Below are 15,216 nucleotides of genomic sequence, written 5' to 3'. Positions count from 1 at the left end.
AGGGCATTCTCAGGTAACCCTGAATTTCAGGTACTAGGCAACTTCCTATTACATCCGACTCCGTGGAATTTTTCCCTGGAATACCTACTCTTATAAAATTCCTCCAGGGGCTTGAAAGAAAAAAGGGGTGCGGGGGAGACTTTTCTGCTGTGCCCAATCAGAGGACTGGCCTGACACGGGAATCTCTCCTGCCTTCCCCAGAGACTGGTTACGGCAAGGAGGCATTAGCATCCCTTGTGAGTCAGGGGAAATTGAGTAACTAGGACCGCAACCACCTTATTTGTTTTCCGATTTTCCTCTTTCTCTGCCCGTGGAGTCTGAGGACCTGTGTTCAAATTCTGCCACTTTTATTTATATTGTCTGTAACCTTAAGTCATTTGAATTCTCTGTGCTTCTTCTGTAAAAAGAAGGGTTTGGTTTCTGAGACCCTTTTCATTTCTAAGACCCTATAATTTTATGATTCTCTCGTGAAGGTTCAAACATTTTTATTCCACCTTACTCCCCCCAAAGCCGAACTGAAACAAAACCAAACCAACTAACCAGATTCACAAACACCGTATTTGCTTTTGGATTTTCCCTTGTCTTTATAGGACACTTTCAAGAGACTTCTGGGGAGGTTTCAAGCATACAAGTAAAAATCTTGGTATAGCGAGAGAAGGAGACGGAGGAGGAGAGTTCCAGCAGGGGGATGGGAAGGGGTCTGTCAGTGTTTTGTCTCTTATAGTGCTTCTGTCTCTGATTCAGTGTCTGGTCTCTCCCTCACCCTCCCTTCCCCCCCCGCCTCGGGGCTGCCTCTTCTCAGGCTGTCTTTCCCCCTCCCTCTGCGCGTCTACTGTGGGGCACAAGGGGGCCGCGGGTAAGTGGGGGAGGCCCGCGCACGCGCAGCCGGCCGGGGCCTGGCGCGTGCTCCCCTCCTCCGCCTTACTCCCCCTCCCCCGGGACCAGGCGGCGGGCGCAGGGAGCGTGCGCGCGGCCCGCCCCGGGCGCGGGCGGAGGGGAGAAGGAGGGGCGCGCGGCTGCCCCAGCCCGCAGACGCTGGAAGCCGCGCAGGAGGACGGACGGGATACGCGAGCAGCGCAGCGAAGCGTACGGGACGGACCGTACATCCCAGTCCAAGGGAGCCAAGCGGCGAAGCTCGGCCAGGCGAGCGCCGAGCTGGTAAGCAAGCTCTCGGGAGGGGACAGCCGGGCCGGCCGGCCGGCTCGCAAGCTTCACTCCGTCCCGCGGGGCCGCTTTGGGCCCGCGGGCCACAGGCCGTCACCGACCCCGGAGTCCAAGAAACCCGGTGCCCACGCGGGATCGCGGTGGGAGACGGAGCGAGCGGCGTGCAGGCCCGTCCGGAACGTCCCGTGGGCAGGCAGGGGCCGGGGTCCCTGCTCCTCCAGATCCGATCTGATCCCGGGGCGCCCACTTTCGTTGCTCCTTCTCCCTTGACACCTCCGTCTCTTCCCCCCCACTCCATCCCTTTCCTCATCCCTCATCGCCCCCGTCTGCTTTCCCGCCCGGTGGACACCCTTCTTTTCCATCCCTCTCTCTCCGCGTCACACTTTTCCTCGCCCCTCATCACTTGTCTTGCCGTGCTTTCCTCGTCCCTTGCCGCTCCCTCTCTGCTCCATCCCCTCCTTTCTTCCTTTGCTTTCCGTTTTTACCTCTCGTTACTCCCGTTTTCTTCATTTCGTCTCTTTTACCTCTCTTCGTGCTCCTTTCCCCTCCAGTAGCTCCTTTCCCCCATTTTTTCTCCTCTTCCACTCATCCCTTGTCTCTCCCTTTTCTTACTCTTTCCTTGTTACGTTTCTCTTACCTACTTTTTTCATTTCTTGTCAAGCCCCGATCTTTTCTTCCTTCCCCCTCCTCTCACTCCTTGTCAGTCACTCCCCCAGTTCTTTGGCCCCTTCTTCTGCCTTCTTTTTCTCTCAATTCTTGTCACCACTCCCCATTTAATTTCTTTCCAATTGTCAACCCATCAGTCCCTTTTTTCTCTTCCTCCCCACCCCCTCTCATCTTGTCATCCTCCTTAAAGTTCGACCTTCCCCAATCCATCCTTTCTTTCTCACCTTTGCTCTGACTTTTCTTTTTCATCTTCCCTTTCCTCTGGACCTCTTTTCTCCCTGCTCTTTGCTTCTCCCCTACCGCTTTTTTGGGCTCTGTCTTTCCTTCTTATCTGTCTTCCTGTTCGTGGTTTCCTTTTTTACTTGTCATCTTACTCTTCATCGCCCAGTACTCCTAAGTGGGCTGCAGCTGCTTACATATTCAATATTTGTGCTTGTGGATATCTAAGGAAACAATTTATCATGGTGTCAACGTTCAGTTTGACTATTTGTGGTTGTAGATCACTATGCAAGCAGTCTAATTCCCTATTATTTCCCTGTAAGTATTCCTTTGTTTCTGAGCTCCAAATTCCTGTTGTTTTAAAAGTTGTGGGTGAATTTGTTTTTGTGGGGGAAGAGTTTTGTACAAATAATATAACTTATTTTACTTAAGTTAATATTACCAGGGTTGCCACTGGTGCTGTGCTGTGTCCTGGGTGCTATGTGGGTATCTGGGCAACCAAGTGACAGAGTACTTTACAAAAGCAGTTTCATTGTGTAGGTATAATAATGACCTTTGTACTTTTAATCCAGGGACCTTGGGGCACTTTCTGAATATTAGTTCTTTAGGTTTGACAATAGCCATATAATTCAGGTAGGTGGAGAACATTATTTCATTTTACAGGTATGGAAATTGAGGGCGAGAGACAGCTTTTGATTTATTTTTTGTCTGCGATAATAAGGGGAGTTATTGGCCCTTATAGGAAGGAAAACTAGAAGATATGACCCATAAATTTTCTGGAGTATTTAATTAGAAATTTTCTAGAAGTAATAAAATAATTGACTATCCATTTTGAGGTTATACTCCTACTTCAAAGTCAAAGAGCCCTGAGATGGACTGAGATTCAGATTATTTGGGTCCTGGGCTTTGCCCTTGCCAGACTTCCAATTACAAGGGACTGGCTACTTGGCCTCTCTATACATCTTTCCTTATCTTTGAAATGGGGGAAGGCACTGTCTCCCTAGGTCCTTCTGTCTAAAATAGTTGATAAAATGACAAATGATAAATGGTTGATAAAATGGTTGATAATCTAAAGTGATTATCAGACAACACTTTGTTCATTTCATACCTCAGAGCTCTTGCTTTGCCTTTGGGAGCTATTTTGATCTTTGATCACATGAATTCTTTCAGTTGGAATGTCCCTATAGCAAATGGTTAGGTTCTTCCTTAGTGTTTCAAGTACTTGAGAATCAACAGTGATCGATATAGGGACAGTGTTTCCTAGTGGTTATCCGAACTCCACACCAGGAGTCCTGACACATGGAGTCTGTTCCTTCTGGGAGCACTGACTCATCTTGTTATGCTATGTACGTGTGGTTCTTTCATATTTTTGGCTCACCCCCATAAAAGAGAACATTTTCCTCATTCTGAGACTTTTAAACATCAGTGTTGGATATTAGGATCTCTAATAAAAGTTTCTTTGCTGAGTGCCTATTAAAAGATTTTATCATTCCTGTTTGCATATTGTTTTATTACATAACAGAATAATCTAAAGTTCTAGAAACATTCAAATTAATCAGGTATTTGTAAAGATGAGTTTGAAGGGATCTTTGTTTAATGATTACTCTTGCACTTGAGATTTTATTTTGAGATGTTTAACTGAGTTTATTTTAAAACTTGACATCATTCACAGATAACCGATTTTGTGAAACTTGAATAGGGCAAAAAACAAAACCATTGTTTTAAATATGACATATAAAGTTTCCATAAATAAAATATCTTTATGTTTGGGACACATACACACAGTGCAGTTAACGTCTTTGAATAATCTTAATGCTGTGAATATAATCATACTGAGTCTTCTAGGCTAGCTATCAACTACAAATGAAAGCTTTTCCCCTTCTTTTGTGTATAACTTCTGGCTTAATCACTTTTGCCTAGTACAGAGAAGGGGAAAGAATTGCTGAAAGAAGATTATCTAGAAATAAATGAAGAGTTTAAAAGTATTTACTGTCACAATGTGACTTGTTTTAAAAAGGAGTAAACAAAAGGACCGATAAGGCCAAAAAAAATTTATAGTGGAGTGGTGGTTTTTTCCCTCTAATTGCATGTAAAGATAGTTTTCAACATTCATTTTTTGTAAGCTTTTGAGTTCCAAATTTTTCTTTCTCCTTCTCTTCTCTCCCCTCTCTCCAAAACATCAAATAATCCAATACAGGTTATACATGTACAGTTATGTACGACATATTTCTTTATTAGTCTTGTGAAAGAAGAATCAGAAGAAAAGACAAAAATCACAAGAAAGAAAAAAACAAAAAAAAAGGTTAAAAAAGGGAAAATAGTATGCTTCTATCTGCATTCAGACTCCATATCTTTCTCTGGATGTGGATGGTATTTTCCATCACGAGTCATTTAGAATTCTTTTGAATCATTGTATTGCTGAAAAGAGTCAAGAATATTATAGCTGATCATCACATAATGTTGCTTTTACTGTATACAGTGTTCTTCTGGTTCTGCTCACTTCATCAATTTTTGTAAGTCTTTAGTGGTGATCTTTATATTATTAGTTTATTAAAATTTGGAATGCTCAGTTCCTGAGGTGAGTTTTATAATCTGCATTTCTACTTGAGTAGAAATATTTCAATATTTCAAAAAATCAGATTCTATCCAGATAGGTATCCCTTTCATTGATATAGACTGCAGTCCAACCACATCTTCATTGTTTCTGGGTCCAGAAAATTCATCTCTTGGTAGGCATCTGATAATGAACCCCTCTGTACTCAGCCTTAGATCAATCTACCAGAGCTTGTGAATTGTTTGTATAGCCGTTGAGAAATTATACCCCATTGTTGTATGAGAAAATAGAACTTTGATGAAACACTAATTGTAACTAGAGATGTAAGAATGATACAGAATGGAAATTTGCATTTATCTTGTACTCATTTAATTTGTATATCTCACTACTACAATCAATACATTCAAAACATCTGAAAATATGGGCAGTGTTTTATAGCTGTAGAGCTACTACTTTTGCAAAGAGTGCTGCTCTAAAAATGTTTTGGTGAATGTAGAGCCTTTTTAAAAAATCAGCGATTTCTTTGTAGCAAATTTTTATCTGTGGAATATCCATCTGGGTCAATGGGTATTCCTATTTTAGCTATTTTATTTAATTTCAAATTGCTTTCCAAGATGGTTGAAGCAATTTACTGTTCCAGCAATAGTGTACTATTTTTCCATTGTCCCTCCAACAGTAACCAGTCCAGTCTCTCTCTGACCAGCTGGGTCAGTTTTCTGTGTATGAAGTGATTAGAGTTGTTTTCCTTTTTTTACTAGTAATTGGTAGCATTTTTATAAGGTAGTTAAGTTTACAATTCTTGTTTTGAAAGCTCTTTTCCTGTATCTTTTGACCACTTCTCTATTTGGGAATGGCTTGAGATCTTTGATTTTTCTGAGTTTGGGATTCTAAATCCTTATTTTAGACATGACTTTCCCCTCCCCACAGTGCATTTATTGAAACCTAATATTTCTATTTGTCAACCTGTTTATAAATCATAGTCAGGATTGGAAGAGACCATGAAAGTCATTAAATCCAACCCCTTTATTTTCCAGATGAGAAACATTAAGAACTAGTGAGGTTAAGTGTCTTGCCTATGATCACTGACTTAGTATGTGAGGCAAGATTTTGGAAGCCAGTCTTCCTTTTTTTGAATGCAATACAACATACATACTGCTTCTTAAAATGTTGAATGGGACACCTGGATTTCAAACAGGGACGTTTTTGTGTGTAGTCAAGTATTGTGCCACTAAATTGGATGGAATAGAGGTGCATGATTAGGGAAACTGCTTCTTGTTGGGAGGTAGGACTTATAATAAGGAGGCAGATTGTTGTCCTTGACATATTTCAGAGGGATGATTATGGTGTACTGTAAAATGTTGTATGGTTTGGTTTGGCCTTCTGACATATGCCTACCTTGAGAAAATCACATTCTTTATTTATGTCTGAACCTCATAGCCAGATAGAAATCCTGGGCTTCACTCTGTGATGTTTATAATTAACTAGTGAAGTCTGTTAAATTAGCCTTCAGAGGACTGATACTCATATGCTTGTGTAAACATGTCTATTCCTTTGGCTCTCCGGATCTGCTTGGAGCAGACTGCCTCATCCCAGTGCCTGGCACCTAGACAGTACTAGTAGATACTTAGTGACAGTGGCTGCCTGGCTAGCTTGCAAATTCGTTAGGAACCACAATATATAGAACTTGAGTATATTTTTCTTTAATAGGATAGATGGCTTTCTTTATAGCCTTCCTTTAAAGCTAGATTATAATACAATAGTCTTAGTCTTTGGTTATCAGGTCAATGGAGGAGAACTAGGAATTAGTCACTAGATAATTACTAGTGCTATAGTAGTGCAGTGGAGAGAGTGCTGAGCTTGGAAACAGGAAGACCTTAGTTCAAATATGGCCTCATATACTTAGTAGCTCGGGATCCTGGGCAAGTCACTTAACCTGTTTGCTTCTCTTTCCTCTTCTGTAATATGGGTATGATAACTCTTATCTTGGGGTTTTTGTAAGGATCAAATGAGATAATTATAAAGCAATTTAGCACACTGCCTGGTATATAATAGGCACTAGATAGATGTTATTAGGAGCAATAATGTTTCTTTCTTTTCTTTGTTTGTTTGTTTCTTTCTTTCTTTCTTTCTTTCTTTCTTTCTTTCTTTCTTTCTTTCTCTCTTTCTTTCTCTCTCTCTCTCTCTCTCTCTCTCTCTCTCTCTCTCTCTCTCTCTTTCTTTTCTTTTTATTTACAAAACATGCACGGGTAATTTTTCAACATTGACTCTTGCAAAACCTTTTGTTCCAAAATTTCCCCTCCTTCCCTCCACTTCTTTCCCTAGCTGGCAGGTAGAGTAATAGTATTTCAATTGCCTTTGTACCATGAGTATCATGAGCTAGAGTATGTAGGAGGATACTAAGAGCTGTCTCTTCCTCTCACCTGGGTTTAAATTTCTTACAATCTAATGGGGAAGACAAGTAAACAGATTTTTAAACTAGTTATAGATGGGATAATTAGGAAATGAGAGAGGGAAGGCATTAGAGTTAGGAGGATTGTGAAAGACTTTCTTTGGAAGTGAGTTGAGACTTAAGGGAAGCCAAGGAAGACCATAGGTGCAGATAAAAAAGAGACATGCCTACCCTGAAGGGAAATCTGAGAAAATGCCTGGAGTAAAGAAATAGTGTCTTTTTCTCAGAACTGCCAGGAGGCCAGTTTCAGTGGAGCAAATTAGGTTAATAAAATGATATTCTTTTTATTAATGTAATCACCAGTAAACTAGCTACCAAACAATTAGGAGTCTTCCCTGAAACTCATTACTTTTGCTATTCAAGGAAGACTGATTAGACCTTATGTTCTGTGGAGATCTTAAGACTTCAGAGCAGCAGAGTTATAATATTAAACAATAAATTTTTACAGTACAACTGGAGCTTGAGTGCTGTTAACTTTCACAATAAGAAGCCTAATTTTTCTAATTTCATAACATTTAATATGTTAAAACATATTTTTTCAGTTTTTAATATTTTATTTCAAGTACATGCAAAAAAGTTGAAAATTTTTTAAAAAATTATGAATTCCAAATTTTCTTTTCCTCCCTCTTTGCCACCCTCCCAAGAAGCTAGGAAATTGTAATGTAAACACTTTAAATTTTTTTTATTAAAGTTTTTTATTTTCAAAATATATGCACAGATAATTTTTCAACATGGATCCTTGCAATGCCTTGTGTTCTAAAATTTCCCCTCCTTCCCCACTCCCTCCCTTAGATGACCAGTAATCCAGTGTAAAACATAAATATTCTGCTGTGCTTGTTCAACTTTGTTGTCTTAAAAGTGGCTTGCTTTAACTGACATGATCTTAGTATATTCTTACCTTTACTCAGGAAGCAAATAGTCTGTCTACCGTCGTTAGTATTTTCATGCTCTCTGCCATCTCAAAGGCTAAGTATCTTTAAGGGCCTTTTAATAAAATCCATGTGTTAATGCTAGATTTTTCTTCTTCCTGTAAAAGAATCAACTTATCCATAGTGAATTTTTTTACATCCTTACTTCATTTTAAAAATTATAACATATAATTAATTAATTCTGCATAAAATGTGTGCTCTCCAACTAATATATACCTTTTAAAGCATCAAAGATGATAGAAACATCAGTTTTTACTAACTAGAAGAAAAGAGAATATAAGTTAGATTTGCTTGTTCAGAAATTGGCAGTGTTCCTTATACATAATTCTAAAATTAAGAGTACTAATTGCAAGTGAGTTGCTACAGATTCTAAATCAAGATTTAAAATTATGAATTAATTTTGATAATAGTAGTTATACTGTATGGTGTCCTCATTGATTTCTCATGTTACATTTAGCGTTAGCTGTTGTTGGGACTTGATGAGTAAAATGTGGCAAAGAATGAAAGGTGTGTTGGGTTCCCAATCGTTTCTTTTAATTAAAATTAACTTTTGATGAGCATGAAGAATGCCTATTTCCCACTTTACAAAAGACAACTCTTTCAGAGTTAGACATTTTTTTTTTTATCTTTAGCACATAATTCACTTGATTTTATGGGTTTCTTGTTCACTTTTGTATATTTTTGTAAAATGGTGATTTTATTTAGTCTCTCACATTGTGGCTTCCCTTAGTGCTCACAACAGACACCTGTGGCTTTTCTTTTACTGAAGGTGAAGAGAGATAGCTGGATGTAGTTTAGATATTCCAATTTTGTGGGCAACATCCAAAGCATCATAATTTGGAGCAAGTTAGATATAGGCCTTCTTTTTTCCATCAGGCTGGATCAGTATGTTGACCCTTTGCCACATGGATGCCATACAGCTTTTTACTGCGTGCTTGTTTTGATGCCTGTTTGTCTTGAATGGTCCCCAATGAAGACAAGGGTGGTGGTGTCCTCAATCATCTTCATTGTAGACTCGGTGGTCACAGGAAACTTTAATGATGGCAGAGTGATCAAGCTTGTTGCTCTGAGGGTCACTTTTCCAAGGGTATTTGCACTGCCTTTGAAGTCTTAGTGTACCCAGCAGGTGGATAATAATTGGATATTCTTTTTATGGCTGTGGACAGACACTCTCTGACATTGTCTTCTTGACCTTTAAGGCCTTGGACTTGCCTCTTGTCTTGAGAAGGACAACCATTTATTTCCTTTTGCCTTTGGCACCATCTTGGGGGAAAAGTTGATATTACTTTTGTTAAAAATTTTTTTTTTCTTTTAACATTGCCTGTAACTTTTCCCTACCCCTTTCAGAAACCAATCCCAACATTTTTAAAAAGAAAAAAAGAAAATGAGGAAGAGAAAAAAAAACAGCAAAATCAGTACATTTAAAAAAACTCTGAAAATAATTGCCGTGTCTCACACTTGTAAAACCACTTCTCCCTACCTCTGTGAAAAAGTTGAGAGGGGGCAGACTTCAACTAATAATTTTTAAAATTTAAAGTAATGTTTGGGTTAGGGACAAAGAATCTTCTTATATCTTTTCTTTAGTTGTTCTTTTTGATTTTTGAACATTTTTTCTATGTAAATTGTTGTCATTGTGTATATTTTCTTTGTTATAAATTCATATGACTTTCCTTGCTTCTCTGTATGTCATATTTGTTGTTTCTTCTAATGCCTTATTATTCCATTACATTAACGTCTCACTGTTTGTTTAGCCATTTCCTAATTGATGGGCAATGCTACCACAAAAAATGATGCCATAAATATTTTGGTATGTAAGGAACTTTTAAAAAATTATCATTTTTTTAATCAGTCATTTTTTATTGGTGACCTTTCTAGTGTTTGTACCAAGCAATGAAATATTTATTCGAGTCAAAAAGCATGGATGTTTTGGCCAAATTTTTATTTTTAAATCATCTTTTATATAATTGTTAAAAATTTACAATTCTTTTGCAGACTTTTTTCACATTTATTGGCCTTATCTCCTGGGGGAATGGCCATTGGTCTTACACTGCCATTGCCTGATTTTTCTTATTAATAAAAAAGGTTGTAATGTGATTTTAGGGCTTTATAAAGAACAAATTGCAATACTTTTAGATCCTATGTCCTAATGTTTGTTATTTTAATTTTCAAACAAAACAGTGATATTATAGAGGTAAGGCTGTCTAAAAAGCTAGCTATTCTCTGAACATTGCTCTTACCCAAACTGTGAGTAATGCTTTGGGAATATTTTAGTAACTAGTAAAATAGTCTCTTTCAAATATAGTGAAGTAGAGCCAGATAGATGAAAGGAACTTCCTGCATCATCTCATTTTTGATTAACCACCAAGTTTACAGGTCAAAGAAATCAAGGGGATAGGATAGCTTGCATTATGTTTTTTGTCTTTTGATTCCTGTTAGTTGACAACATTCATTACATAAGTTGACATGGCTTATAGTTTTTAGGAACATAAAATTTTCAGAGTTACATCAAGGAGTGTCTCTGGGGTAGAGAGCTAACATAGACTTCATCAAGTCAGTGATTTGAATTCCTCTTCACCCCATGGGAGGAAATTTGGCCAAGGTTTGGGATTTCTCTTTAATTGTCATTTGAGATGTACTACTGATTTGTTTTCATAATACTATAATATCTGTAGTAAACAATATGATCGTTTAGAAAACTTGAAGTAAATGCTCTTGGTTTTAAGAATTTTGATGTCTTTATCAAAAGATAATTAGATTAACTATTATCTGTAAACATTTAAATTCTGTGGACTTTATTCTTATCCAGGGATGTTTTTTTTGCCTTCATTGAAAACAAATAATATATATTTAGAAAAGTGAACTCCTGAAAACATGTGGTTCTTCAATGATTTTCTTTTATAATCCACAGATATGAGCTATTCTGCTTCAGATTCAAAATCTGGTTGTATTTTATTGCTTACATAGGGTTTTTTCCCCTTTATACTTTATAGTAGTTCTGACCTATATAAATCAAACTTCAGCATTCAGATCTATGAATCATATTATAATTTAATAGTTTACTTGAACATTTTAAGAGAAGATTTATAGACTGTTGCACAAATTGGTTTCCAGTTACCACCAAACAGGTTTAGACTCATGTAATTGTGGAGCCTTGCAAGTATTTTCTGGGTTTATCAGATTTCCACACCCAAAGGAGGATGAATATCTTTTAGCAGCTAATTTTAGATTTATGTTTAGGTTAGGGATAAAGAACATTTGGAACAATTCTGAATTTATCTTTTTTTTGTTTTATGTTTGTCATTACTCCATGCCTTTATCGATTTATATTTTTCAGTTGTTTTTACATTTTGTTAAAGTTGTAGATTAGTTGTCACTAATCTTGGTAGTGTAATAAAACTTGAAAGTCAAGGAGTTAAATTTTTTCCTTGGTTACTTCACTGATTGACTAATTCAGAATCTGGGTATGATTGAGTATTTTGTCTATGACTTATTACATGAAAAAAAAAAAAAAGGCTAATAGAATGACATCCCTAGCAGTGATGTTTGTTTTTATAGAAGGAGACCAAGACAAGTTGTTTTACTAAATCTAAAAACAGCAGTCGGAAGGAATGAGGAAAATGAATAAAACCTAAATATGTTTTGGAGCCCTTGTAACATAAAAGACAACACAGGTTCAGTGTAATAGAGGAAGCCCAGAATCTCTTAACCTATGCAATAGAGTAGGACTTTAAAATCATTTTACTTTTTTAACTTTGGCAACCATAATTTCCTCTTTCTCTGAGAAAAAAACTTTTTTATACACTTAAGAATCAAGAGGTCTAGTGGAATATATTTGCTCCTTAATATAAGTCAGTAGGGAAAAGAATGGATTCAAAGTCATTTTGTGGCAGACTTTCCCTGACTACATCTGTTTTACTCGTCCCTCTTTAGTATGTGCTCACTCTACCATTCATTTTGGTACTTATTTACTGTCTTGTGTGATTAGATTTTCTCTCTTCACTAAGATTGTAAGTGCTTTGAGGTCAGGAATTGTGTTCCTGTCCTTGGCACACCTCTCCTCCTGCCCCCCCTCCAAAATAGGATCTAACAGAAGGGTGAACACAGAGTGAATGCTTAATATACTAATTTTTTGAATGAATGAAGAATCAGTATTTATTTGAGTAGGAATGGGATCAAGTTGCTTGTTTTGACTTGACACATTTACCTTGAATATAGATATATATGAGCTAAATTCTGATTCTGAATCAGGATTTTAACCAGCAATTCAGGAAGCATTTATTAAGCATTTGTGTGGTGTTCAAGGTATTGTACTTGAACTGCAAAGACAAAACAAAAATTAGTCCAGACTTTTAAGAAACTAGCATTCTATTGGATGGATACAACATTTAATTAGATATGATTTGAGGAGTGAGAAAATAGGAAGGACTTCCTATAGATAGTGCCATTTAGTGTGGAACTTTGAAGGAAGCTGAGTGTTCTAACAGATAGAATTGAGTGGATATATTCCAGTTATGTGGGGTAGCCTCTGTGCAGTGAGAGGGAGATAGGATGCTGTGTTTAGGGAGTAGCAATAGAATAATTAGACTGAAAATAGATATTTGTGTAAGGGGACTAATGTTAATTAAATCTGGAAAGGTGGAGAAGGAGAAGTGATGATTGATATGAAAACAGGACTTGAAACAGTGTGAGAAATGATTTTTAGGTAGAGTTATGATCATAGATTTAGAGACAGAAGGGACTCTAGTGGTCATCTGAGGCTAATTCATTCATTTTCCAGATGAGGAGACTGAGGCACAGAAAGGTTAAGTAAATGACTAGTGACAGGACTTGGTAATTGATTGGATATGGGAAATTAGATAAGGAGAAGGAAAAATGGTGGATGAATCAGATTGCATACTTGGCCAAATGGAACAAATGGGGTGCTCTCCAAGATGTCATTGAAAACTAGTAAATCTTGAGTTTACAGAATTTTAAACTAATACTACTGTACTATATCTGCTGTATTATCCTTTTTACTGTCATTAGAGTAATAAATCCCCCTGCTATAACATCTTAAGTCCAATTGCTGACGATATGAACATAGCCTTAAGATGACATGATAATAGTTTAAATGAGAACATTAGAATAGTCTGTATTTGTTATACACAATTGCTGAGCCTGGGTTCCAATAGACTAGGGTGAACCTTTAATAAACAATGATTGGTTATTTCAGGTTTTATGACTCAGTATATTCTCATATCCAAGTGTACTCTTAATTTGACATACAGATATTTTCACAACAGAAATATTTGTAAGTAAGTCAATTCAGGCAATAGGAGAAAGTGCAGAAAGAAAAAGATAATAACCTTAAATGTTAAGTTTTAGATTTTAGAGTTATTTAAAGCTGGAGTGTTTAAGCATATATAGAATTCCTGTGTGTGTGTGTATGTGCATGTGCATATGTACATATGTGTGTGTATATACATACACACATAATATTTATGTTCATATATTTGTTAAACTGCTAAAACTTTGAGGATTGCCACTTTTATATTGAACAATTTGTGGGACTAAGTGTTCTGACAGAATGTCTGGTGCCGTACTGTACTTCTTTTTTCAGCACTTAATCTTAGTGTTTATTTTAATATAACTTAGTATTTAATATTTTGAGTACTGTTTGTAATGTTTTTTCAGATGCCATTTTCTCTTATGATTTAAGGTTTGTTAGATTCTGTTAATTTAACATAGATAAGACAAGATTTCTAGTGAAATACATTTCTGATTTTTAAAAATGGAAGTCAGGAGAGAATAAATTTATTTCATTGAAATTCTCTTTATGGAAAACTTAACTGTGCTTCATCTGAGTCACTAAGTGGATTGTGATAATAAAAACAGCTGAGATTTATATAGTTTTTTAAAATGGGCAAAGTGCTTTATACATAATATTTCAATTTGAGTTTCACAACAATTCTATGAGATGGATACTGTAAGTATAATAATAATAGCTAACATTTATACATGTTATCATCTGTTATTATTACATATATTATCATTTAATCCTCATTTTACAGGTGAGGACCCTGAAGCTCTGAAAAGGTTAAGTGATTTCACATGGCTAATAAACAGCAGGACTCATGCCTCGTCATTTGACTCGCAGTAAAGCTCTGTCCATTATGCAGTGCTTCCTCTTCATGGATGCTCACAGATATTTTTTGAAGAGCTAGAGAACATTGAGAAATTTAATTGAAACTAAAGAAGATTGGGGCAGTTAGATGGCTCAGAGGATAGACCACTGGCTCTGGAGTCAGGAAGATCTGAATTCAAATGTGGCCTCAAGACACTTCCTAACTGTGTGACCCTGGGCAAGTTACTTGACCCCAATTACCTCAAAAAACAAAAAGAGAGAGTGAGTAAAGGAGATTACCTAGCATTTATATAGGGTAGATTCCAGTGTATATTGTGTATCACTGAAATTTTGCAAAGCTGAGAATTTAATTTGTAATCTTTTATACATTTGTTTCTTTTGCCACCATAATTTCTGCTTGTTAGATCTGAGGAGGGAGTTCCATTGTTGCTGATCTGATTGCTTAGTTGTCTTGACAAAAAATGATTAGCCCCACTGATAGTAGCATGACTGCTTTAACCACAATAGATCATTAGCTCTGAATTGTGGTCACTGCTTCAGGAATGCAGACTTTCCCCCTCATTCCTGATATAAGAGCCACTCTAATTTATCAATGTTAAACACTACTTTTTAGACTGACCTAGAAGCTCTGTTATTCATGGAGCTATAAGTAATTGTTTCTAGTTTATTTATTATTTACATTGCATGCCCAATGGGAACAATTAATTTTGTATTTTGTTTAGCACCCAATGCTTTGATGCTTATTGTTAAAAGTTATCAACATCAGCCCTAGCTTTTGAGCTGTCTTTCTTAAGGATTTGGTTAAAATCAATATGAGGGATTAGTTCATGACAGCTTTAAATGTTGCTTTTCAACATGGAAAACATTTTTTGAATTAAAATTGCATTTCCCTTTCAGTATGTAATGGGAATGGAAAGGGCCCAATCCTGTTTCTTTTGAGTACCATGGACAGCAACGGTGAGCTCTCCTGATCTTGATATAATGTTCAATTTAAGAGAGACTTTTGTTCTCTAGGAGTGTTCACTCAGCAAGAATTAGGATTTCTTTGATTATAGTAACAGGTAAGATTTGTATTTCCAGTACATCTCCTGTCTGTCATTAAGTACAAACT

General features: G+C 37.0%; 1 protein-coding gene across 2 annotated transcripts in view; it reads left to right on the top strand.

Annotated features, from left to right (window-relative positions):
• The first annotated feature begins 933 nt into the window (after positions 1 to 933).
• Positions 934 to 15,216, top strand: part of DUSP14 (dual specificity phosphatase 14) — a 28,482-nt gene continuing 14,199 nt past the window's right edge. The window contains exon 1 of one of the 2 annotated variants that reach the window (XM_051994071.1): positions 934 to 1,158. The gene's annotated coding sequence lies outside the window, so the exon portion shown is untranslated. The remainder of the gene's footprint in view (positions 1,159 to 15,216) is intronic. The other variant, XM_051994068.1, reaches the window with a different exon arrangement.

This window comes from Antechinus flavipes, chromosome 4 (assembly GCF_016432865.1).
Source record: "Antechinus flavipes isolate AdamAnt ecotype Samford, QLD, Australia chromosome 4, AdamAnt_v2, whole genome shotgun sequence".
Taxonomy (NCBI): Eukaryota; Metazoa; Chordata; class Mammalia; order Dasyuromorphia; family Dasyuridae; genus Antechinus; species Antechinus flavipes.
The sequence above is the reverse complement of the archived record's forward strand: the minus strand, read 5'-3'. Positions and strand labels throughout refer to the sequence as shown.